The following is a 27811-nucleotide window of genomic DNA, read 5'->3' on the forward strand; positions in this document are numbered from 1 at the left end:
TGGAAGCAGGAGGCAAGGAATCAGGGGCCCAACCAGATTCCAAAAAAGCATCATCAACAATGTCTAGTACTGGAGGAATAGCTAAAGGCCTATACTGAGGCAGGAGAAATAAATCTTTTTTGAATCAGGAAAATCCTGTCTTTCCCAGTAGAAATGCTCCCTTAGAGTATGTAAGGTTTCACCAAAAGAAAAATCCTATGGAGGGGAAGCAGAGGGAATAGAGTCCTCTGCATCAGAATCCTCATAAGTAGATAAGGGCAAATCCAGATCATCAGAAGAATCAGAAAAATATGAATCCTGGTCAGAAGATTCATAAACAACTTCAGTCCTAGGTCTCTTAGAAGGGGGAGGCTGGCTTCCCCTGATTAGAGTTACAAGATCTTCAGCCATTCTTATCATTTGTTTTTTAGGCATAGAGGCCTGAGCATGTGGCCTGGGCACTGTTTTTTTAGACATGGTTCGAGATTTAGGCCTAAGAAAAGAAGGAGGCGTTGGTTTAATATTTAAGTCCGTAGGCCTGAATATACCCTCAGAAGCCGGTGCCTGCACAGCGGCTCCGAACCCATCCAAGGTAGAGACATCCGCAGGTTCCATAGTTGAAGCATCTCACGGCATACCGGATGGATCTCAGTAGAGGTCTGCGAATTAGAAGTAGCGGGTATCGGGCTGCGAAAGCACCTCACTGAGTACCGGCGAACTGGCTTAGGAGAAGCATCGTCGGCAGTTTTGGACCTCGGCAGCCTATCTCTGTCTTTATCCTTACGTTTTTTTCGGAATCCCAGTAGTTGGTTGGCTAACCGACAACATTTCTGAATAAACCGAGAACCAAAATATTTTTAGGGGAAAATATATCGACGACGGATAGTGCGCTGATGAAATAAAGCACAAAACCGACAGCTCTGTACATTGCGGTCAGGGCCTAGGCAAGGAATACAGTATGAATGAAAATCTTTATGAGGTATTTGCTTTCCACAAGTAATGCAATTATTAACTTTTACTGACATTGGTAAGGAGCAAGAAAAAGTTTCCCCAACGGGGTACTTAGCATTAGTTGAAGACTTTGGTACTGAAACTAGAAAACGAAAATTTCAGGAGTCGGCCGACTGGCACTTACAAACTCCTTCTGCTTCGGACACTGCACGGCAAGAAAGACTGATGTAATGGCGTCGGCTGCATGTTTTATACCCCTCTACGACCTGACATCATGGAAGAAGGGAAGCAACCGACGCATGACCCAAGACTTTGTTAATCAGGCCAACTGAGGGCTACTGCAGGCAGATAACCCAAAAGTGATGACTGCAACAGTGAAACACGAATAACACTGTCGTGGTCTGGGCCTAAACAGGTGACGCAGTAAGAATAAAAATCTCTGTGAGGTATTTGCTTTCCACAGGCAAGACAATTATTAACTTTTTCTGACATCGGTTAGAGCAAGAAAAAAGGATCCCCAATGGGGTACTTAGCTTTAGAAGACTTCAGGTCTGAAACTTGAATAACAAAAATTTCAGGTAGCGGCCGACTGGCACTTGCGAACTGCTTCTGCTTCGGGCTCCGCTCGGCAAGAAAAGCTGATGTAATGGTGTCGGCTGCATGTTTTATACTCCTGACGACCTGATGTCATGGAAGAGGTGACAGCATCCGACGTAGAAACCTCAAGACACTGGTATTCGGGCTGACTGAGGGCTACCTGCAGGCAGATAACCCCAAGTGTGATGACTGCAACACTGAAACATGACGAACATTTACTGGTTTGTGGACATCATAGTTCCTTAATGTAAGCGGGTTGGCAATTTGCTGTCTGAGGTTATCAAAAGCTCTCTGGTGTTGTTCTAACCATGACCAGGCAACATTTTTGCATGTCAGCTCTCTTAAAGGCACTGATAACTCACTAAAGTCAGGGATAAATTTGCCCAATAGTTAACCATACCAAGAAAACGCTGTAGAGCTTGGAAACTGTCTGCAGCTGGCATCTCAAGAATGGCTGCTTGTTTAGAAGGATCTGGTCGTAAGTCAGTACTGGTAAATAAATGACCTACATAAGTAACTTGTGGTAGTCTAAATTTACATTAAAGGGGACTGAGCTTTAAATTCACTTTACACGCTTTTAAATTCACTTTACACGCTTTGTCCAGAGCTTTCCTAAGGTTTCTGCCATGCTCAGCTTCACAGCTGCCTCCAACCAGTAAATCATCAAATATTATTGCACATAGGTAGCCTGACAAAATTTGCTCCATTGCATGCTGAATGACTTCACTAGCAGAATTTATTCCAAAAGGCATCCTGAAGAATCTGTATCTACCAACTGGGGTACTGCATGTACCAGTGAAGATTTGCTATCAGTCCTAACTCGCCAAATTTAACTCTGCATCAAAGACAGAAAAAACAGTGGTATTTGGCATGAGGGTGGCAATCTCCTCAAATGGACGCATAGGAAGATGAGGTCTTTTTAATGCCTTGCTCAAGTCTCTTGGGTCAATGCATATTCTGATTTCATCTGAATTTTTCTTATGAGCAGCTACCACGGAAGACACCCACTCAGTTTGTTCTGTGACCGGACAAATCACACCTTGCTGCACCATTTTGTCTAACTGGACCTTGACTTTATCCTGCATAGTTACTGGAACTCTCCTTGCTGGTCTGACCACTGGACTGACCTTTGGGTCTACTTTCATGGAGTACACAAATGGAAGTTTGCCTAACTTGTTGTCAAAAACATTAGCATACTCTGAGAAAATAGCATCAGGAAAGCTGAAACTGGGACTTGTGCTTACATGATGGACTTCTTTGGTAAAAGAAAGCAGTTTCATTGTCAAACTGTCTCTGAGACTTAATAATGACTGCACAGGTCTTCTAACTATATAAAATTGCAAGCTGTAACTGTTCCCAGCCGAACAGCATGAAAGCACTACCGAGCCTTGAGTTTAAATCTCTTCACCTCCATAATTAACAAGCTTTGGACAACTGATCAAATTAAGTTACTTACCAGCCCTCACTTTAGCAAATGTTTCTGCTGACATTACATTATGCTTTGAACCAGTGTCTATTTTGAGCTCTGTGTGTTTACCATTGATCAGGATAGTACAAAATACTTCATTCTTTGCCACCAAATCTACTGCATTAACCTTTTCACCAAAAACCAATGCACCATGTACATAGAAAGTAGGGTTGCAGCTCTCTACATGATCAACTTGCTTTTTTGAGTGACCTTTCTTAATAACTGAATGAGGCTTGCTTGATTTACAAAACTTTTGAAAATGATTCCATTTTTTACACTTGTGGGATTGCTGACCAAATGCTAAGCACTTCTTTCTTTTAGACTCATGATTGGCACCACAATTATAACAGTTAACAATAAGACTTGACTTGGGTTAAGCTGACTCACCCTTATACTGCACTGAGCATGCCTTTTTACCGAGCTAGTCTTGGGACTTGCTAGAAGGTTACGGGATCTTCCAGAAAACCCTGCAGGGGCTGCAGCTGCCATGTGCTTAGGCCTGCTAATGTTTGCCATGTGTTACATGCTGTCTATGTTTGCTCTAGAGGCAGTTGAAACCATGCTCTTATCACTTGTAAGCATACTTGTGTGCCTTTCTGTGAGCGCATGGATTTGACAAATCTCTATGGCTTTGCTTAATGTTAAATCACTGTCTCACTGCAGCATTATTAACACCACACACAAGCCTGTCCTTTATTAACTTATCTTTCAAGTCATCAAATTTGCACGTTTTAGCATTGTTTCTCAAGTCAGTGATATAAGCTGCAAATGTTTCACCTGGCTTTTGCTCTCTTGTATAAAATAAGTGCCTCTCTAATGTAACATTTGTCTGAGAGGTGCACATTTTTCTAAATTTACGTTTTAAGGACTCAGGTTCCTTCCTTGATTCAGCTGGTACCCCTATATGGTGGTTTTCCCCCTCTCCAGCGTATACTGCCAGTGCACAAACAAATGAACACTCTCTTTCAAAGGCTTCTGACCCAGGTAAGTTAAGCAAAATGAATGGCCTTGTACATGCATCTTTGTCAGAAAAAGCTGCCTGTATGAAAATATCGTTCGTATTCCTGCTCAAATACTGCCCGCGGTGGTGGTGCTGCGGTAGCATTGTCGCCTCACAGTAAGATGCTGTCGGGTTCGATTCTCAGCTAGAGCATCTTTTGCGTGGAGACATGCATGAATGGGCATACCTTCGTTGAAGGTTGTGCGTCAGGGCTGGTAACTCGGCACGTAAAAATTCACTACCAATCATTAGCGGACCAGAGTTCCACTGTGTCGACCCCTAACCGGGAAAAGCCAAAAGACACAACAACATTCCTGCTCAAATACTCTCCAATTCTCTGCTACATTATGATCAAACAAAAGTGGTCTAGGTCTGCAAAATGCCTCTGCCATCTCAACACACAGTGGTGAAGGTGCTTGAAATTTTATACGAACATACACACATAAAAATATATACCAGAACTTCATGCCAGTACTTGTAATTATGCCTAATAGCACAACAAACTCTTTGATATAACTGCACTTTGCCAAATAAAATCTCCGTAGCACAAGAACACTCTGAAATCACTGTAGTTAGTGAAACCACTTCTTCTTAGTGTACAAAATACTTTGAATTGACTGTACTTTACGAATAAACTGTACACAATACAAAAAACTCAGAATAAGAAACATTTTGAGATGAATGCATTTTTCAAATAAACTGTACACAGCACAAGAACCTTTCAAAATGGTTGTACTTTTGCAAAATAAGGCTGCACAGTGTAAGAAATACTTTGAAATGGTGGCACTCTGCGAATAAATGCACACAGCACAAGTAACTTTTCAAAATGGCTGTACTTTGACTGCACTTTGCAATATAACTGTACTTTGCACACAGTAAACTCTCTCAAATAACTGCACCATAGTAAAGCACACACTCTGCAAACACTTTGCACACACTGAGATACTTTGAACAACTGTAGTTATGCTTTGAATTGCTTCAGTCAATGCGAAATAGTAGTTTGTGCCAAAACATGTTCTTTTACTAAAAACATGCAGTCACCTTGCTTTTTAAGCTTAATTTTGCCCTTCTATTGTACTCATTATGCCCATTTAATCTTGTATGCTCATTATACTTTTCTTGTGCTCGTTTTACTTCAAACATCCTCATATTGCAAACCAAAAGTAATTCTGAGCCCCATATGAATATTTCTGCTAGTTTTATCAAATATTGTAGTTTTGGACATTTTGTTTAATTAATAATGTGTTTTGTGCCTTTTGTTTGATTAATAATACGTTTTGTGCTACTTGTTTGATTAATAATGCGTTTTGTTCCTTACAAATGCGGTTTCATTTTCTTTGACAAATAAATCATTTGTGCAGTTTTTTGTTACCTTAAGCTTGTTTCTGGCCCTTTTTTGTTTGTCTGAGCCCAGATTCACTCAACCAGCTTAATCTGCCTTCACCTTCAACTCTGCACCTTACAATTTGAAGAAGCTGCTCTCTTAATTCCGGTTCTGACACAATGTCGCTCAACTGGTCAGGATACAACAGATGAACATTCGTGGCTTCAGTTCAAGCAGCTTTATTACACACAAACACATCATGAATGTATAAAAATAAAAAATAAGCAACAGAGGGAACTAGGGAATGGCTAAAGTCAAAAATCCAGATATAAGTCACAGTTCAGCTCACGAAATGCAGAAAAAGCCAGCAAGATGTAAAATCATAAAACTCCTTCATTGTAGTCGACCAGAGGTAAGCGCTTTCACTATACAGCTTCATCAGACCATTACACAACTACTAATATAACCCTATATAAAGGCTAACATGAATCAAGCGTCAGCCAATAACTAAACGGTTTCAATCAAATCATTAATCAAACAATAATTAAATAATGAGCTAAAAATCATAAAATGCAAATGGAAACATCATATAATGGTGTATAAACACTTAAATAAAATAAAGAATATATATGTAAAATACATATAAAATGTATAATGTATATATACATATACATAAAGCACACAACAACCAACAATACAACAAATAAATAATATAAATCTACTATTTATGTAGTCTCCTCTTCCTCAGGGCGGGCTTGATAGAGGCCCTTTCATGTGGCTTTGTAACTTAAACGAAAATAAACGTATAAACAGACTGACTACCACACTCATACATGTTAACACTCTGGTTGTTCTCTCAAAATGGCACTGCTGCCTACACATGCTCACTATTTATATGCACGTGCCACATCTGGAAATGCTCCTTAAAGGTACATGCACACACTCTGATCTACAGTATTCACCTATGAACCCATGACACTTCACCAATACCTAGTTGTACACAGAGTAACTAATTTGCAGTAAAAATCACTACCCTCAGAGGTGGCAACCAAATACTCCTGCCTTTGCTTTATATTCTCAACACCACCGTTTAATCATTAAAAAAGGTCCCAATGCTGTGCATGTGAATTTTCCCACTATCTGCACTACCAGCCTGATGGATATGGGCGTCCTGAGGCAATGCAGAAATTGCCTCATGTTTACTGATAATCGGCTAATTCTAAACAAACTGATAAGGTATGTGAGAGATGTATTTACACAATGTCTCTGGAGTAACAATATTCATATAAGACCACTCCTAATGTCAATCAGGTTGTCAACAGTGCACATGCTCCATCCATCACGACATAAAGACCCACATATGCTGAGGCACTTAAATGTAACCTTCAAAACACAAGTAATCTCTGTGGTATCCCCAAAGTCTCAAACAACCCACTAAACAAGTAGTGTGGGTCCAAAAACAAAAAAGTGTAAGAAACTTCTCTGTGTGGAGGATTTTCAGTTCATATATATCTAGTTAATCACTTCATATTAATGAGATCAGATAATGGTAGTAGAAGTAGCAAACAAACTCATCCTACGTCAAACAATAATAAAAATACATTTTGAAATTTTATACAGAATTACCAAGTATTCAAAAGTAATCCAAGCAGGGTAGACAGTCTGTTTCCAGTCAAAAAATCCATTATTCAGCATACAGACAAGTGATCCAAATAAAACAAAAATAACAGAATAATAGTTTCATCATAAACTTTCTAAAAAAAAAAAAAAAAAAAAAATATATATATATATATATATATATATATATATATATCTATATATATATATACACACATATATATATATGCTTTTTAACAGGTACGTGAGTAGATTATTGTGCTGTAAAACCCTTTCAGTGTGACATTCGAGCTGGTCCTGCCCTATATAGTCGCTGTTATAATAACATAACCCTTACAGGATCACAGGAGCATAGGTGGTTACTAGGCTAATGGCCCTGGGGCCCTTACAAGCCTAGCCAAGAGTTTATCCCAAAAAGAAACCTCGGTCAGCACTTGTCCCCCCTGTCAATGAGGGACACAGGTGGAACTCCTGGGACGAATTTGTGGTTTCCCATCCACTCATCAAGGTTGTGCTTGAAGTGGGTCAGCGAAGTGCTCTGTTATAGGATCATAAAAAGACACCCCTGTCAAGTACTGAACCCAGGACCTTCAGAACACCACACCACAAGGTCAACTCAGCCCTTATGTACTTTAAATAAAATTAATAATGGTATGGTGCCTCTTATTAACAAGATTATTAAGTCTGTGATTTTATTCAAGACAATATGCTACATGGTTGGAAATATTTAAACCTTAGACCATTTGACAGTCTAAAAATATATATAAGTATAAACATATACATTTTGCATGCAGAAAATCCACTGTGCAAACCATATTCTATTTCTATAATCTATTAACAGAGATCGCTTTCGTCCTTCTAGACTTCTTCAAGTCTGTGTACAATAACCCTAAAAAACTATCTACAAAAAAAATATTACTGTATAATTAGCCAGTATTGTTATTAACACAACCGGGTAAAAAGCCGAAAGAAGAAGAAAAAGAAGTTATTAATATCATTTCAAATAAAGTGGAAAAAAGAAAAAAGTGTGATGACAGAAACAAAATATAAATTTCTATTAAAATTATTTAACATGGTATTTAAAACCAACTCGAAGAATAAAATAAAACTAGTCATGCAAACAATGTGGCAATTTTTTAAGTTCCAAAACACTTTAAGTGAACAGTAGTAGTTTAGTCCAGGCTTCCTGAAAGAGTTCAGCCTTAGTTGCCACATGATTTCACATTTTTCCAGCATATTCAGGATGTCTACTTCAAGATCACCCATGTCTATGCAATCCAGCATAAAACATGTGTGTCTTTTATGCAGAGCAAGGTGTTTGGCTAGTGCATTATTTTTACATCCAGAGCGGATTTCTGCCAAATGAGATGAAATCCTACTAAGTTTATTTACACTCTTACCCCACATAAAATGCATCACGTTCATTGCACTGTGCTCCGTAAAATACTTTTCTAGTGTTACAGTCACTCCCTACATTGGTCTTAATGATTTTTTTTAAATAAGGGCAATAAAAACTATCACCTTCCTGTATGTTTGTGTCTTTTGGCTTTTCCCGGTTAGGGGTCGCCACAGTGGAACTCCGGTCCGCTAATGATTGGCAGTAGATTTTTACGTGCCCAGTTGCCAGCCCTGATGCACAACCTTCAACAAAGGTACGCCCATTCACGCATGTCTCCACACAGAAGACGCTCTAACTGAGAATCGAACAGGACAACGTCATGCTGTGAGGCGACAACGCTACCGCAGCACCACCACCGCAGTCTAACAAAATGTACAATTAGCTTCACATCTTTTAGTGTATTTCTCATATAGTCGAGACTTAAATTCAACAAAATGTCTTATGTTCCTGGCCTTCCTGTAAACAAAGTATGGGGCTTCACTTAAGATGCTAATCAGGTAAGGGTTTCCTCTGACAATAGCCCCGTTTTCTTTAATAACATTTTTGATACTGTGATAATCCAAAGTGTACAGCATGTCAGGATACGGACATTTTTGCATTTGTTATTCTCTGTGGAATTTCTTAACCTTCTCCTACTGGGGAGGTTGAGTGAAGGTGCTACAGTCTTTTTCAGTTTTGTAATGGGTTCCAGGATGTTTTTTAACGTCTGACGTTCGTATCCTCTCACTAGGAAATCATTCTCTACGTTGTTCAGATTTCTCAAAAATGGTTCCATCTCAGTGGTAATTCTAGCTAATCTATAGCCCTGGGAGTTCACCACATTATACTTGGTTTTTGCAGGATGCAAAAGGATCTAAATGTCTGCACCGAGATGCAACCATTTTTGAGAAACCTGAACAACTTGGAATGATTTCATTGTGAGAGGCTACAAAAGTCAGATGTTAAAAAACATCCTGGAACCCATTACAGAACTGAAAAAGACTGAAGCACCTTCACTCAACCTCCCCAGTAGGAGAATGTTAAGAAATTCCACAGAGAATAAATGCAAAAGTAGTTGCATCCTGACATACACTTTGGATTATCACAGTATCAAACATATTATTTTATTTCTTTAGAACACTAGGCCATCGTCACAGGAAACCCTTATCTGATTAACATCTTAGGTGAAGCACCATCCTTTGTTTACAGGAAGGCCAGGAATATTAGAAGTTTTTTTTTTAATTTAAACCTAGACTACTTGAGAGAAACACTAAAAGATGTGAAGCTAATTGTACACTTTGTATATTTATACAACAAGGAGATAGTTTTTATTGCCGGTATTTAAAGAAAATCATTACGACCAGTGCAGTGGGTAACAGTAACACTACAAACGTAATTTACAGGGCACAGTGCAACAAATGCAATGCATTTCATGTGGGCAAGACTGTAAATAAACTTAAGAGTAGGATTTCATGTCATCTGGCAGAAATCCACTCTGGATGTAAAAATAATGCACTAGCCAAACACCTTGCTCTGCATAAAAAGCATACAGGTTTTAGGTCCAGATACTGGATCGCACAGACATGGATCATCTTGAAGAAGACTTCATGAATATTCTGGAAAAAGGTGAACGCATGTGGCAATTAAAGCTGAACTCTTTCAGGAAGCCTGGACTAAACTACTGCTGTTCACTTAAAAGTGTATTGGAACTTAGAAAATTGCCACATTGTTTACATGACTAATTTTATTTTATTTTATTCTTCCAGTTGGTTTTAAATACCATGTTAAATCATTTTTAACAGAAGTGTATATTTTGTTTCTATCATCACACTTGTTTTCTTTTTTCCACTTTATTTAAAATGATGTTTAATATCAATACTAGCTAATCATACAATAATATATTTTTTGTAGATAGTTTTTTAGGGTTCTTGTACATTGACTTGAAAAAGTGTAGGACAACGAATGTCATCTTTGTTAATACTGTTATGGAAATAGAACATGGTTTGCATGATGGATTTTTTGCATGCATGCATGCAAAATGTATATGTATATATTTATATATATTTTTAGACTGCCAAATGCTCTAAGGTTTAAATATTTCCAACCATGTAGTATATTGCCTTGGATAAAATCACAAACGTAATAATCTTGTTAAGAGGTACCACACCATTATTAATTTACTTAAAGTACGTAAGGGTTATATTATTATGACATCTACTAACTAGGGCAGGACCAGCATGAATGTCAAACTGATAGGGGAAGGGATGTAAATTTGTTAACATGTATACCAACACACTGTGATTTACAGCACAATAAACCACTCCCGTACCTGAAAAAATGTTTATATATAGTTAGAAAGTTTGTGATGAAACTATTACTCTGTTATTTTTGTTTTATTTGAATCGTTTGTGTGTGTGCTTAACAAAGGATTTTTGACTGGAAACAAACTGCCTACCCTGCTTGGATTACTTCTGAATACTTAGTAATTCTGTATAATATTTTAAAATATATTTTTTTGTCCTAGGACAAGTTTAAGTTTGCTACTTCTACTACCATTATCTGATCTTATTAATATAAAGTGATTATATAAAGTGATTAACTTGCTTGCAAACGATAGGTCTCCCTTTATGACCCAGGAAACTCATAACATGTATTTAAAATTACTGGAAACATACACCATCCAACCCAACACCATATTCATGGATGCCTTTAATTACCTCACTATGAACTAAGAATGACAAATGACACCAAACATACAGGCATAGAAAATCCTGGAATTTTGTAAACACAAACTCCCTGGACCAGACTGTCAATACACCAATCAGGGATGCAAGTATACTGGATCTGGTATGCACTAATATGGAAGAATGCTGCACACCCCCAGTGTAATGTCTTCTCTGGTGAGATCAGACCCCAGAATAGTCTCCTTTGAAGTAAAACTAAAACCCAGAATTAGAAGTTATGTACCTACCATAACGTTCCATGTTAGTTGTCTTCTTCTCGCCTTCTTTCTTGCTGGATGGGTTCGGAGCCGAACTTCGGCTCCGACTCGGCCTCTCTAAAAGCTCGAGAGCTAGTTCCACCGGCTCGAGGCTCCCCTATATCCCACAATGCTAGGCGGTAACTCCTCAGATCTCGTTTGTAAGCTAGGCCCAGCTAGAAAAAATTCCATCATATGGAAAAGGATAAAAAGGTCACAAAACAAACTCCTCTAGGTCTGTCCAGGCTAGGGGGAAGGAGGGAGGGACGCAAGAAAGAAGGCGAGAAGAAGACAACTAACATGGAACGTTATGGTAGGTACATAACTTCTAAATGTTAAGTTGTCTATCTCGCCTTCATTCTTGCTGGATGGGACCGCGTCCCTAGCACCTTGTCCCGGGTGGCCTATCGGAACAGAGTCTTGAGTACAGTGGAACCAAAGTTGGCTCGGTCCCTAGAGGCTAAGTCCAACTTATAATGAGAAATGAAAGTATGGGGAGAAGCCCAAGTAGCTGCAGAACAAATCAAATCAATAGGCAGTCTGTCTTGGAAAGCTATAGATGTGGCTAAAGCTCTAGTTGAATGAGCCCTGGGTTTGGTTAGCAACTGTTGATGTCTGATCCCATACACAAAGGTGATCAATGAAGTAAGCCATCTAGAAAGAGATACCTTAGAAACTGGAAGGCCCATTCTACCTTCTGCATAGGAAACAAACAGTTGATCAGACTTCCTGAATTGTTTGGTCCTGTCTAAATAGTACCTAAGTTGACGATGAACATCTAACCAATGTAATTTTTGTTCTGATTGGTTTGAATAGTTAGGAAAGAACACCGGAAGATCAATGGTTTGATTCAAATTTGCCGGTGAAGCTACCTTAGGCAAAAAGGACGGGTTAGTATGTAATGACACCCTATCCTTATGAAACAAGAGATAAGGGGATCGACTACACAGAGCATGGAGTTCAGAGACTCTTCTGGCTGAAGTAATAGCTACCAAAAAGAGTGTTTTCCAAGATAGTAACTTCATTGAGCATGAAGCCGCAGGTTCAAAGGGGGGAAGAATTAAAGACGCTAGAACCAAGTTGAGATCCCATTGAGGAGGAGGATCCCTGATAGGTGGTTTGAGGAGAAAAACTCCCTTTAAAAAGGCTTTGCAGAGTTTGTGAGACATAATGTTGGACTCTGAGACTCCAACATGAAAGTTCGATATTGCTGCCAATTGAACTTTGATGGTAGACGGAGACGAACCTGAGTGGAAAAGTTCGGCTAGAAAGTCTAAAACTGATTGAATGGAAGCAGTGAAAGGATCTATATCCTTTGACTGCGCCCAACAGGAAAAACGTTTCCACTTACTATGATAAATCTTCCGAGTGGAAGATTTATGAGAGGCTATCAAAATATCTCAAACTGAGTGAGATATCAGAGGAAGCCTGGCTAGAGTTGGAATTGGAGGAACCACACTGTGAGGTTCAGAGAAGGGAGGGAGTGGTGCAACTGACCCGACTGATGGGTCAAGAGGTCTGGAACTGGGTCCAGATGCTAAGGTTGCTCCAACAGATAACGGTGAAGAAATGGGAACCAAATCTGTCGAGGCCAGTAAGGGGCAATGAGGATCATGGAAGCTTTCTGAGCGATGGCTTTCTGAATTAGTTGAGATATCAGTGGGAAGGGAGGAAAGGCATACAGAAGTCCCCGGGGCCAATCGTGGACTAGAGCGCCTCTGCTGGGATGGCCTGGTTGGGGAAAGAGGGTGAAAAAATCATCGCACTTGCTGTTTTGGGGAGTAGCAAAAAGGTCGCAGCAAGGCCGGCCCCACTTTTGAAAGACTTTCTCCAACACTGAATTTTTCAGAGACCACTCGTGAAGCATGAGAATAGCTCTGCTCAATTTGTCTGCAATCACATTGGACTTCCCGGGAATGTGCATTGCTAAGAGAAACCGCTGAGAAGAAATCGCCCATTGCCACAGTCTGAGTGCCTCTCGACATAGGGGGTAGGATCTGGTTCCGCCTTGTTTGTTGATGTACCACACTACAGACATATTGTCTGTCTGAATTGCTATAGTTCCTTTGGGAAGAGAGTCTTGTAGGGCTTGCAACGCTAGAAGCACTGCTCTCATCTCTAGAACATTTATGTGCAAGTGGCGTTCGAAAGGTTGCCACGTGCCCTGGACCGTCCTGCCCTGGTAATGCCCCCCCCCACCCAATCAGGGAGGCGTCCGTTGTCAGAGTAGCAACCGGAGGGGGAGGAACAAAGGGTCTCCCCAGAAAGAGTTGGGGGGATGTGATCCACCAAGAAAGATGATTCCTGCACAATTGTGTTATCGCAATGGAATGGGACATTGGAAGTTGTTGGTATGACCATTGTGTGAAGAGCATCCATTGTAAAATTCTCATGTGGAATCGGGCTAAAGGGAGGAGAGGGATAGCAGCTGCCATTATCCCTAATACCTTTAGGATCAGTCTGACTTTGATCTTGTTGCTCTGCAAGACAAGGGAGACTTGTCTGTGTATGTCTGCTATTCTCTGGTCTGTGAGTGTGGCTGACATGTTGACTGTGTCTAGATTTGCGCCTATGAAGGTAATAACACGACAAGGCGACAAGACAGACTTTTCGTAATTTATTGAAATGCCTAGTGTTTGACAAGTGTGAAAAGTGTAGTCTCTGGCAAGAAGCAGAAGATGCTTGGTGGGGGCTGTAAGGAGCCAATCGTCTAAATACGGAAACACTTGGAATCCTTGTCGTCTCAGATGAGAAGCGACCACTGCCATGCATTTGGTAAACACTCGGGGGGCTGTAGTGAGTCCAAAGGGCAGGGCCCTGAATTGGAAATGACTGGTTCCCAGCCTGAAGCGGAGGAATCTCCTGGAGCGTCGACTCATCCTGATGTGATAGTACGCATCCTGGAGATCTACAGAGCACATCCAGTTGTCCCACCCCAAAAGGGGTAGAATGGACTGCAGCGTGACCATCCGAAACTTTGTTTTCTTGACAAACTTGTTCAAGTTGCTGAGATCCAAAATGGGTCTCCAGTCCCCTGTTTTCTTTGGAACCAAAAAGAATTTGGAGTAGATTCCGGATCCTTGTTGGTCTGCTGGAACTGGTTGAATGGCTCTTTTTGCAAGCAGCTTTGAAATTTCTAGTGCTGCTTGCTCCCTTTGACTGGGTGGAACGTCTGGAAGGGATTTTTTGGATTGCTTTGGAATGAAAAAGAATGGGATTCTGTAGCCTTCGGAAATGATAGACTGTACCCACTTGTCTTGAGTTAGGGATAGCCAGGCTTCTGGGTACAGAGATAATCTTCCCCCGACTGCCTCCTAAGGTGGACAGTCGGGCAACCCCTCAGGGATGCTGAAAGGGCTTGTCGGAGAAGGTCTCTCGACTGCCCTGATTCTGCGGGCCCCCTCTGCCTCTAGGACGGCGTCTACCATTATTGTTCCCCCCTCTGCCTCTAGAGGGGAACCGACTCTGTGTGTCAGGCAAATCTCCCTGAGATTGTTTGCGGAACCACATCTTTCCCCCCTTCTGGCCTTTGGGGTAAGGCCTAGAAGGAGTAGAAAAACGGACTCCCACGGCAGAGAGAGTCTTGCCTTCAGTCTCGCACCTAGTCAGGGTTTCCTTCACTTGAGGACCAAAGAGGGATGATCCATCAAACGGGGAATTAGTGAAGGACGCCTTGAAAGGGTCCGCAAAATTACATAGCCGCATCCAGGCGTGCCGACGTAAGGCCACACGTGTACCTGCCGCTCTACTCGCTCCATCCGCCGCATACGAAAGGAGGCGCATGGAGGAGTTAACTATTGAGTTGAGGGTCACCAGTTGAGAGTTCATCCTATCCTGAAAACCCGCAGCTGTTGGATCCTTTAACATTTCGCTCGCTTCCTTGAGCAAATCTCTCTGGAGACGAGTGAAATGACACAGGTAATTCAGCGAGCGCATAGAAAAGGTCGCTGACGAGAACATCCACTTCCCGTACCTGTCCATAGTCCTAGACTCCTTGTTAGGAGGATGGACAGGCACTGAAGGATCAGCTAGCTCCTTCTTGGTGGCCGCAGCCACCACCATAGCATCCACAGAGACGCCTTTGGTCAAAAATTCTTTGTCCTTGGGGGCAGTGATAAATTTTGATGGTCTCCTGGGGGTGGGGTCCACAGAGTCAGGAGCCGTCCAGGCCTTCTTTGCCACCACTTGCATAAGGGGGTCAAAGGGAGGGGACACCCAGGAGGTGGAAGGGCGAGAGCCAAATGCCTCAAGATACACTGATTCATCCTCTGAAGGGTTGAGGGCTGGCCAATTCCCCCTCTGTTTTAAGATCTCGAGGATGTCTGCAAAAGAGACATCTTCAGAGGGGGAACGAGGGGAACCTTCAGAATCCTCTAAATCAGTGTCAGTGGTGACAGACTCAGGGGAGTCGATGTGCTTCCTCTTGCACTGCCTCTTCCTAGGAGGCTCTGCTACCGGGTCAGGAGAGGCCTCGGAAGAGGAGGAGATCCCCACTAGGGATACTTGAGGAGCTGGCTCTCTACGATCCGGAATGAGGGAGTGAGCAGAAATCACAGGAGACACCGTGGAGGGAGGGGCAGATGGAGCCGACTGTGGAGTTGAACCAGGTTCTAACACGCTCCTCATGACCTCGAAAGCACCCCTGTCAGGCAGAGCCAGAGGTCTCTGCTCCGAAAAGCTAGAAACCTCCCCCGGCACCGACAGTGATGGCTCCGAGGCCGATGTCGGAGCCGAACTCACCAGCGCCGAAGCACCGAGAGGGAGAGCAGGGTCGGACATGGGTCCGATGCCACTCGCCCCCTCGGAGCCGACGAGGGAAGTCCGGTGCCGAGATTCCTCCAAGGAAGATATCGGAGCAGACGACGGTACCGAAGACAACGGTATCGGTTCCGTCGCAGGCACAGTCTCGGGTCCGAGCCGCCCCGGCTCCGAACTCAAAGGAGTCAGAGGAGGAACATTCTGAGTGATGGGATTAGCCATCGACTGCCGAGTCGGGCTTTGAAGCATCTGGGCCAGTGCCTCGGACTTAAGAATTCGACTCACTACCCTCTGAAGGTCATGATCTGATAGTCTCGATGACCTAGAGGAGTGAGATCTATGGCTCCGTTCAGACAACAATGGTGATGCTGGAGCCGAATGAATGGAGCCGATGGATGGTGACCGGGACCTTTTTCTGGAGGTCGGTTCCGACAATCTGATCGGAGCCGACTCACCGGTGACTACCTCGGCTCCGGCCGGAGCCGAGGAAATAGTAGAGACATGAGCTCGAGAATCATCGGCTCCAGCCAGAGCCGATGTTCGAACAGCCTTCGAAGCCCCAGAAGACGACTCAGATACCGGAGCCGATGGTCTGGTAGGCTTCAAGGGTTTCCCCGAAGATTGAGTCGGGGGACCCTCAGGCTTCAATAAGCCCCTTAGAATGAGCTTATTTTTACGCTCCTGCAGGACTCTAGGGCTGAAGCCATGGCAAACAGCACATGAGTCCTGCAGGTGCAAAGGTCCCAGGCAGTATACACAAGAAGTGTGACTGTCTGTCAGAGACATCCTCTGACAGCACGAGTCACACTTCTTAAAGCCTGAGACCTTTGATTCCTTAGACATCTCTAAGAAGAAAAGTGTAATCACACACACACACACACACACACATTACACTTATTGAAAAATTAAATTAAATTAAATTAGTAAAAAATTTAGAAAAATTAAATCCCTACAAAACACAGTCACTCCAACTACTAGGAAGGGAGGGACTGGGCCTAAGGCCCAAGGGAAAAACTCTAGTGAGTTTTGGAAAGAAATGGCAGGAAACTACCTAATTTAGAAAATAATGAAGAAAAACTAACTTAAAAGGGGGTCTATCTAAGATTAAACTTAGTCTTAACAACTAACCTGACGAGCCGGTTGAAGAGCACCTCGATCGCTATAGTGGCAAACGAGATCTGAGGAGTTACCGCCTAGCATTGTGGGATATAGGGGAGCCGCGAGCCGGTGGAACTAGCTCTCGAGCTTTTAGAGTGGCCGAGTCGGAGCCGAGGTTCGGCTCCGAACCCATCCAGCAAGAATGAAGGCGAGATAGACAACTTAACATTCCAAGTTAACTCTAGAATGTTCGAAAACTACTCTAAGGCTATTTTCCTACTACTAACGATAACCAGGCAAAATGTCAAGCCTCCCACACCCTGAAAACATTGATGCATATGCGGAACTTTCACAAAAACCCTATACAAGCATATTAAGAGCTGCACAGAGACAGCTGTGCCCATTAGGAATAAGTACAGAACTCACTCAATAAACATGGCACCCTGGTGGAATCACAACATCGATAGACTGTATAGCAGAATGAAGAAAACATGACAAAAGTCAGGAGGTATAGCACTCAGCAGGATAAAAGTGCTCTCATCAAACTAAAGAAAAAATTCAAGTCTGCCAAAGCCAAATTTGAGGTAAATTTGGCCTCCCGGGCTAAGGAAAAAAACAAGGTACTGTTTAACTATGTACACAACCTCAAAGGAAATACAAACATGTGTGCTGAGCTCATAGTTCAAGGACCCACCTACACTCAGCCAGAAGGTACAGCAAACCTTCTGGCAGACAAATTCAGCTCTTACTTTATCCCCCCCCCCCAGCCTCCCCTCAGGAAATACCATCAAATATAACTATCACTAGGGAACAAATCGTCAGCACTTTCTCTAAGTGCAAGAACACTGCATCGATGGGCCCCAACACTATTTCTAGTTGCCTTCTAAATAGCACAAAAATAACCTATTAGGCTGTCTGCTATCACTACTTAACTGCAGGCTCCAAACAGGCTTCATGTCTCACGAACGAATGGAGAACAACTACAGTCATCCCTCTGCACAAATGTGGGCCATCGACACACCTTGGAAACTACAGACCCATAAGTCTCACTAGTCTCATATGCAAAGCCATGGAAAGAATTATCATGGAAATTATCACTAATGACATTAAAAAAACCTCTAGACACTGGACCTAAGCCAGTTTTTTTTTTGTCAAGGTCAGGTCATGCCTACTCAACCTGGTGGACTTCTATGAGGTCATTAAAGCAATGGAAGAGAGCAAAATGGTTCACACTGCCTAACTTGTACTAGCCAAGGCATTTGACAAAATACCACACTTAGGCATTCTTGACAAACTCATGAAGTTAAGTATAAACCTTTATGTCACCCACTGGATAGCCAACTTACTCACAGATAAGACCCTGGAAGTTAGACTTTGTGAGTCCACCTCTACAAAGGGGCCAGTCAACAGTGGAATCCCTCAGGGATCGGTCCTGGGACATCCCCTTTTTGGCATCTACTTCTCTGAAGTCACGGCTGACCAAATTTGCAGACAACTGCAAATTAGAAGCAGTCACAGAATTCCCCGCTGACACTAATGTTCTTCAGGAAAGGTCAACACAGGCTTAGAACCATGAACTAAAAATAAATCTCAAGAAATGGATAATCATATGTTTTGAGAATTCATCCACCCCTGGAAACAATCATAAAGACAACACCCCCCTATGAACTGACCCAGTAGTCAGGGACTTGAGATCACATGTAGACAGTAATCTAGCTTTTGACCATCACATGTCAGTGGTAATGAGGAAATTATTCTATGCTGTGCAATTTATAAACAATGGTAAAGCATCTAGGTACAAGGAGGTCTTTGTTGCACTACATTTGCCACTCATTACACCTATCATTGATTACAGTGCCCTTTTTTGTACATACCTAACTTGGCACATCCAACAACTGGAAAATCCACAGATGTTGCTCACTAAAAGAATACAGGGCATAAGTAACATGTCTTACCCAGACTTCATCAAAGTCCTATCCTTGCATTCTGTCTCCTACAGGCTGTTGAAGGGAGTTCTATACCTGGCATACAAGGCATTGTCAGACCCCACCCTGATGGTCCTCTTGCATATCTGAAAAACAAACATCACCAAAATAACCCGCTCTAAAGAATTACACGTTGCTTGTGATATAAATAGGACGTGCTGGAGAGAGAGTTATAAATCCCAGAGAGCAACCCTTCTCTGGAACAGACTCCGCATTCATGTGAAGCAGAGTGCCACCAGGGGCAGCAATATCCTAGACCTGGTCATTACCAACATGGGCAACCGGTGTTTCACATCAGAGGTCAATTCCTCGTTGGTCAGGTCCGACTACAAGCTAATCAGCCTAGATATCCAAATCCTTCCCCCACCCCCCATTAGGGAAACCACCGTAAAAACTTTCTCCAAAGCCAACTTCACGCTTCTTAAGTCAGAAGTGGCAAACCTCATGACACCCATGCAGACGGACAATAGAGTTACGACTGCTGAATCCTACACAAATACATTTTATAAGCACTTACACGAGTGCATGGATCGTACTGTCCCTAACAGAACCAAGATGCTATCTTCCAAAAAAAGGAAGCCAATCTGGTGGTCCCCTGCCATAAACAAACTCTACAACAGAAGAAAGAAACTGTTGCAAAAAGAGTAAAATCCCATGACCAGAAAAATTCCCTGGTCATACTCAGTAAGAAGCTGAGATCCCTCATAAAATCCTCCAAAGCTAGTTATGAAAACAAAATCACCACTGACTCTAAAGACAACCACAAAGCATTCTATAGCTATGTCAAGAGTCTCAATGGCAACACTCAGATCTGCTCCGAGTTACAGCACAATGGCACTAAATATACAGAACCGACTGATACTGCCAACATCCTGGCAGATAGGTTCAGTGCTAACTTTACCCACCCCTCACCCCCTAAAGGGCCCATCTCTATACCGGAAGAATGTAAAGTTTCTGTAATCACGGCTGCAAGGGTAAAAACCACACTCTCCAAAGCCAAGAACACAGCATCCATGGGACCTGACAACATCCCAAGCTGCGTTCTACACAAACTACAGAACAAACTGGCATCCCACCTAAGTACCATGTTCAATCATAGCCTCACCTCAGGCTTTGTGCCCACTGAATGGTGCACAGTGACGATTATCCCACTCCACAAAGGGGGATCCACCATGGACCCCAGGAACTACCGCCCCATTAGCCTGACGAGCCTGTTCTGCAAGGCCATGGAATGTATCATCATGGAACTTATAAACAAAGACATTGGTAATCTACAAACTCTGGACCCCACCCAGTTCAGGTTTGTAAAAGGCAGTAATGTCTCCTAAACCTGACGGACTTCTTTGAAGCAGACACCAAAGCCGTAGACGAGGGTAAGGTGGTTCACACAGCCTATCTAGATCTTGCCATGGCTTTTGACACCATCCCCCACTCTGGAATTATAGATAAACTCACTAAACTAGGCATAAATCCCTATGTCACAAGATGGGTTGCCAAATGGCTCACTGACAGAACCCACAGTGTGAAAGTAACAGACTCCAAATCCGACTTCAGACCAGTGACAAGTGGAGTACCACAGGGTTCAGTCCTGGGTCCTCTCTCCTGTTTGGTATCTACTTTTCTGAAGTACAGGCTAATACAGAAGGTCTTTGGCTAATGAAGTTCGCAGATGATTGCAAACTAGGAGCCATAATTCAAACTCCTAACAAATTGGACATCCTACAAAAGAGCCTCACTGAGACAGATGCCTGGTGTCAAAGCCATGACCTCAAGCTCAATTCCAAAAAGTGCATTGTCATCCCCTTTGGTAAAAACTCTGTATCCATGAGCTACCACATAGGTGGCAGTCTACTTAACACCAAAAGTGTGATAAAAGACCTTGGGACACAGGTGAACAGTAGTCTCTCCTTTGATAACCACATCGCCATAGTAGTCAGGAAATCTTTCTAAGTGGCACACCTCATCACAAAAGGTTTCTCATCCAGGAAAAAAAAGAGGCCATTGTTCCCCTCTACACGTCACTAATTAGACCCACTATAGAGTACAATGCCCCTTTTGGTATGTACCTCACAAGACATCTACAACTGGAAAGGACACAGAAATACCTCACAAAGAGGATTACCGGCCTCAAACGGATGCCCTATGCAGACCATCTCAAAAAACTCCAGCTTTACTCCATCGCATATCGCCTACTCAGAGGCAATCTCTGCCTAACATACAAAGCTATGTCAAACCTAGAGCTGTTGGACATGCTCCACTTAAAGAAATCCCAATCCCTCCGAGCTACACACTCTTGGGACCTAAACCTTGTCACCACAATAAACAGAACATGCTGGAAGGACAGATTCCTGTCCCAGAGACTTCCCATACTCTGGAACAAACTACCTATCTATATCAAACAAAGCTCCCCATTAGCATTCTTCAAGAAAAATCTTGATGATTGGATGGGAAATAGGAAATTCACCACGGGGATCACCTCTGTGCCTCTGCTCGACAGGGGCACAGGAAAATAATTTTCTTGGGTGGCAAAAGCCAGGGTACCTTTTTGGCTAGGCTTGTATAGGCCCTATGGCCAACAGCCTAGCACCTACCTATGAACCTCCCTAACTCAGTTCAAGTGTAACTTGGATAGTTGGATGGGGGAACAAGAAATTCAGCCCTGGCTTGGTGCCTGTGTCTTTAATGGACATAGGCAGCCTGTAAATTGTTCATCTCTGAAGCCCCTACTTACACTTACCAAAGGTACCAGAACTTGTCAGAAATATGGGATGCATGTCTAGGCTTAAAAGACCCCAGTGGTAGTTAGCCTAGTACATAGCTATGAAACAATGACCCAATATATATGGTTGGAAAGAGTGTGAGCTTATTGTTAATATATGCTAGAAGACTAGTCTAAATGCTAATGCCAGCAATTTTGCTAGAAAGAAGACCTATGTTAATGTAAGTTGGCTAAGGGACACTAACGGAAGTGCAGGACAACAGTGTAAAGTGAAAGTAAATAAGGAGAAAGATTAAATTTGGGTATAGCACAAGCACAGGAGTACAGCTATGTATCCACAAGGTACTGTTTTGGATGTATTTTGAAGGATTTGATTTGTGCTGTTTGTTTGAGGGGGACTCCAAAGTTTTGAGACTTATCTTGAGCTGAGTTGTTTGATTTAGCTATAAGTAGTTGGTGTTTGTCTGCGGAGCATAATGTTCTGTTGGGGGAGTACAGTGTGACAATGCTGTAAAGGCTGCCAGCATACCCAGACAGAATTTTGTAGATAATTCTATGTCATTTGTAAATATTAATATAATCGACAGGCTTGGTTTACAAATGTAAAGAGAACTATATGTTATGATTAAACTATAAGTTCTACTGAGCTTCAAAAATGTAACCACAGTGCACTCTGCTGGAAGAAAGCTGATAAGTCAAGCACTGCATGACTGATCTCAAGCACAGAGACAGGATGTTGGGGCCAGGAAATTCTTTCTATTCTTGATTTAACAGATAATTACTAAGGCTTTACATGTATAACGCCTTTTATTGCTGTGGCTTCCTGGCCAGGTGCAGCTTACTACAAAATATAAATTCTGAGTTTCTGTTAGCCTGGGAACTAAAGGACTGTTAAGAATGATGTAATCTGAAATGACTCAGCAGTACTGTGTTACCACTTTAAGGACAGAAGAGCATTTTTGAATTTTGTCTGAAGAACATCCACTCACCAGCACTTGCTTGCTCTGTAAGTAAGATATTTGTTTAGAACAGTGATTTCTCTTAAAGACAGACAGCAATAGCCAGATTAGTCTAGCTGTTTTCTATATTTATGTCAGACTATTCTACAGTATTATTTTACAGCATTTTCCTGTGATCTCTGAACTCTGTAATGGCATTTTGTTGAAGTAATACGTATTAGCTTGTGTTTTTTATTGTTTATTATTAAATGTTTTTAAACCTTTCAACTGTGGCTGTTTTGTGTAGAGATAATTTAAGCTCTAGAGTACTTGCACATATTTGGTGATACTGTAAAAGCCACTCCAATAGCTTTAGCCCTGGGTCACACTTACTATTTGGATAACAGTAATATTACACAGTGAAACTGGTCACCCCTTGGAAAGGGCCTTATTAGTAGCTGATAAGAGTAGTTGGTGTCAGTGATTACTACTGTATACCTGACAGGATGGGGCGCAGCTGGAGAACCTGTGCTGGCCTTCCCCAGGAATGTCTGTTTGTATATAACTCAAATCTCAAAGTGTGTGTGTGTCAGCTACCTTGGCAGGGACATGAAGCACTGGTTAGACAGCGAGGGTACTGGAGGTTTTAACTTCACTACTCAGCTGGGACCTGGACCCTACAGCTGTGCCAGTGGGGAAGTCTTACTGGGGATCTGGAGAGAAAGGGAGAAACTAGCCCCAGACTGACTGTGATCTCGGTGTGCTCTAAATTATACTTTACTGTGTGTGTACTTGTTATCCTTCCCAATGTCCAAACCCCTCACTGGTGCTAGTGGTGAGGATTGAGGCTCTTTGATTACTGGGCCAGTGCACGGGCATCATATATTAATTGATTGGCAGTGGTGGGATATCCACATCAAATATTAACTGTTTGATAGTGGTGAGTTAGCTAAATCACAAACTAATTGGCTTGTAGTGGTGTGGGTAGTGAATTCTTGCAGCTTCTGTACAGTGATCACTGAAGGTGTTTTTGTACTCTAAATCAGCCATGCAGTGTATATTCAGAGTTCAGATCCACAATTGTTTTATTTCCTTTGTTAGCTTAGTTAGTCAGGGAGAGCAGGCAAGCATGTCAGCAGAGGAATATGGCAAGCTGATTAGGAGCCATTTGGCTGAGATGTGCCATGCTAAGGGATTCGTGCATGGAAACCTGACTAAAGCAGTCATGATTGCAGCTTTGGTCCTAGCTGCAGCAGAAAATAGCAATCAGGAGGATGATCAGACTGGTCATGGAGATGTACAACACTCAGAGAATGGACAGCTCAACCTTTCTGCAGAGGACTTAAAAATCCATCTGGAGCTAAAAAGACTTGAGTTGGAGGCCAGGCATTTGGAAATGGATGCTGAGGAGAGGCAGAGGCAGCACAAAAAGGAGATGCTGACTCTTCGCTAGAGGCATGGAGGTAATGCGGAAGGAACTAGCCAAACCCCAGAAGCACAAAAGGTCAGTACATTTCTTCCACGGTTTACAGATGGGGATAATTTTGATAGTTTCATTCATATGTTTGAGAGAGTATGTAAACAGGATGATGTTGACCAAAGGCTCTGGGTACTGTTCCTGATCCCCTTACCCCATGATAAAGCTGTAAATGTACTTTCCAAATTATCTGACGTTGACTGTTTTACATATAATGCTGAAAAGAATTGTTTGTTAGAATTTTCTAAGCTAACACCTGAAACTTATAGGAAAATGTTTCTTAAGCATAGATGCAAAGCAGATGAAAGTGTGTGTGAATATACTGCTGAACTGAGCACTTACTTTCATAGGTGGGTGAGTGGATGTCAAGTCACCACTTTTGAAGGGCTGGCAGATGTTTTGCTGACTGAACAAGCCTTTAGCACTTTGCCTGAGGACTTGATTACCTGGTAAGCTGATAGACACTATGCTACTTCAGATGAGTTGGGGAAGAAAGGAGACCTATACTTAGCAAGCAGGGCATCACTGCACAGGAAAGGAAAACCCAGTGCTGCTCATGGGTCTAAAGGAAACCATAGTGGACAGCCCAGACTGCCCCAACAGAATCTGCAGGTAGCATGGGAAGCCACTAGTCCAGGCACATGTCCAGGACCTAGGGTTAAATGTTTTGAATGCAACCAGTGGGGCCATGTGGGATACAGAAGTCCACGGAGGCAAGGCGGGGAACAAAAGGTGAAGGAGCCAGTAACTGGGAAAGACAAAATGCCAACAGTAGGTTGTCTTGAGACAACAAGGGTACCAAACTACCAACAGAGGTTATATCCTATCATAGTGAATGGCAAAGAGGCCATTGCTAAGAGAGACACAGCCGCTGACATAACCATTGTGAAGCCTGCAATGGCTACAGAGGAGCAGTACCTGGTTGGGCAGTCTACTCCAGTCAGAGCTTTAGGAGGGACCCCATTTCAAATTCCTTGGGCTAGGGTTCACCTTGACTGGGAGGGTGGAAAAAAAGCCAGCAAGTAGGTGTGTTTGAGGATATCCCTGCAGATGTCCTGACAGGGAATGATTTTGATAATGCAGTACCATGTGCTCATGCAGTTAGATGCAGTCAAGCTTGGAAACAAGCATGTGGGTCTGGTAGCCTGGGAGAGACCCAGACAGACCTCACACTTGCAGCCAGGACTGGTGAGGTGGTTACTTCAGGGAGGGAGCTATGCTGTAGCAGTGAGACTAAAGGTGAGCCACAGCTGCTTGTGGGTACTGATGGTTCCTTGGACAGAGTTACTGCAAGGGCATAGGTGAGTAGTAGTACCCAGGCTGACAGTGAGGAACTGCTGTCAGAGGATGCCAGACTTCCTGTGGAAGGGAAGCTGGGAAGAGTTACAAAGAGAGAGTTGAGACAGCTCAGTTCTCAGACACTACACTGCAAGTCCTGAGGCTGGTAGGTAGTGAGGCACCTGATTCTCAAGGGAAGGGGGAATCTGTATACTGGGACAAAGGGTTACTGTATACAGAATGGACCCCTGAGGGAGAGCTAGAAGGTGAGAGGATACAGCAGTTGGTGCTGCCTAGAGCCTACCATCTGGCGCTTCTAGCCATAGCCCATAATATTCCCTTTGCAGGTCATATGGGCATAAAATGCACCAAGAGATGTACAATGCAGAACTTCTGTTGGCCTGAAATTTCCAGAGATGTAACAGTATACTGCAGGACCTGTGATCACTGCCAAAAGGTAGGCAAGGCAGGAGACAAGGTGAAAGCTCCTTTGATGCCTTTGCCTATGATTAAGGAGCCATTTCAGAGGGTAGCTATGGATATTGTGGGGCCTCTGAGTACCCCATGTTCCACAGGGAAAAAGTATATCCTAGTGGCAGTAGATTATGCTAGAAGATACCCTGAGGGAGTGGCTTTGTCCTTCATCGAGATGGAAAAAGTAGCAAATGCTTTGTTAAAGATTTTCAGCAGGGTAGGTTTCCCAAAGAAAATACTGATTGACAGAGGTGCCAATTTCATATCAGACCTGCTGGCTTGTCTGTGGAAGTACTGTGGGGTGAAGCACCTGAAGACCACCCACTACCATCCCCAGACTAATGGTCTTGTTGAGAGGTTAATCTCTGCACTCAAATCCATGCTACGGGCATTTACAGAGCAGCTTAAGAGGGAGTGGGACAAATATTTGCCCCATCTGTTGTTGCTTACAGAAAGGTTCCCCAGGAATCCACAGGTTTTTCACCCTTTGAGATGCTGTATGGGCATAGGGTGAGGGAGCCTCTAGACTTAATTTGTGATGAGTGAGAAGGCGAGTGTGAATCTCACAAGGAGTCTCTTGTGGTATATGTCCTAAGCCACAGGACAAGATTCAGAAAAGTACAGTTGTATACACTTACCATAAATGTAGATGTTCAAGTGTATTCACTATTGCAGTCATCACACTTGGGTTATCTTTTGGATAGGCTCCAGCAGCAGTATCTTTTCCACTTATCCGCATAGGATTTCCTTGTACTGGGTCTTCTGGCTTCAAGAATGACGTCCAGCACCTGTTTGCTTAGAGATGCTGGGAAAGGATTCAAGGGATAAGCCAGGCTGCAAGATTTAGGGTTTGCAGTTGCGGGATGCAAAATCTGCCCCTCCTGTTGAGTGAGCAGGGTACGGTTCTGGTGTAGGTGCCATGGTGGCACTGATGTCAAGCAGCACAGGAGTGGGTACCAGTGCTGGCATGGCCAGTCCGGGGCAATCAGAATTGTCCTCGGTCTGTCCTGTCTTATTTTGAGTAATATTAGACAGATTTGGAATACTGAAACAGGTAACAGCAAAAACAGGAATGCAGGCAAGAGGGCTTGAGGCACACACACAGTAGTAGTTTCCAAAGTTTATTCTTCAGACTTTGCTTCAAACAAACGATAAAAACAATAAAAAACAGTAACCATAAAGCACTTTTCATCTCACCCCTTAGTGAGACTTCATCAGACAGTTGCAACAAGAATGTTTCAAACAGTAAATACAAATTCAAACCACATCAACTTCCTCCAAGCAAAAGACAAACCCGCTGCCCCCAAGGTAAGCAGGAAAGAACAATTAACCCACTGTATGCTTCTTTAAAAATCCAGCTTCTTGTAAAACAAGTATGTATGCAGTAAATATATTTGTATATGTGTAAATATAAATATAGCTCATCAGTTCGAAAACACTCTTAAAAGACCTTTTGAAAGTATATTCAGAAATATTTAAAAACCATGCTAACATTAAAACCAATAGTTAAGATAATAGTAAAAAGTGAGAAGTCAAGAATGAAGTGTAAAATTGAAAACAGTATAAAATAAAATACTTTACCACTGTGTGAAAAAGTATTAAAATCTTAAATAACTTTCAGTAGTAGTTAATAATGACAGTTCAAAAATGTAGGATGAAGAAATATATAATAAAACACTTATATTAGCCCCATGTTGTCTGAATTTAAAACCATCAAGCTAAAAAGCTATAAAGACTGGAACAGAGAAAACAATCCTGTAAAGGACTTCCGGTGAATATGATAAAATATG

The 27811-nt window shown here is 42.5% G+C and overlaps 1 protein-coding gene across 1 annotated transcript in view; it reads right to left on the reverse strand.

The window, feature by feature from the left end:
* Window positions 1-27811, reverse strand: part of GREB1 (growth regulating estrogen receptor binding 1) — a 3935532-nt gene that overhangs the window by 3377904 nt on the left and 529817 nt on the right. The window lies entirely within an intron of this gene.

This window comes from Protopterus annectens, chromosome 1.part1, assembly GCF_019279795.1.
Source record: "Protopterus annectens isolate FY-2018-M chromosome 1.part1, PAN1.0, whole genome shotgun sequence".
In the NCBI taxonomy this organism is placed as follows: Eukaryota; Metazoa; Chordata; order Ceratodontiformes; family Protopteridae; genus Protopterus; species Protopterus annectens.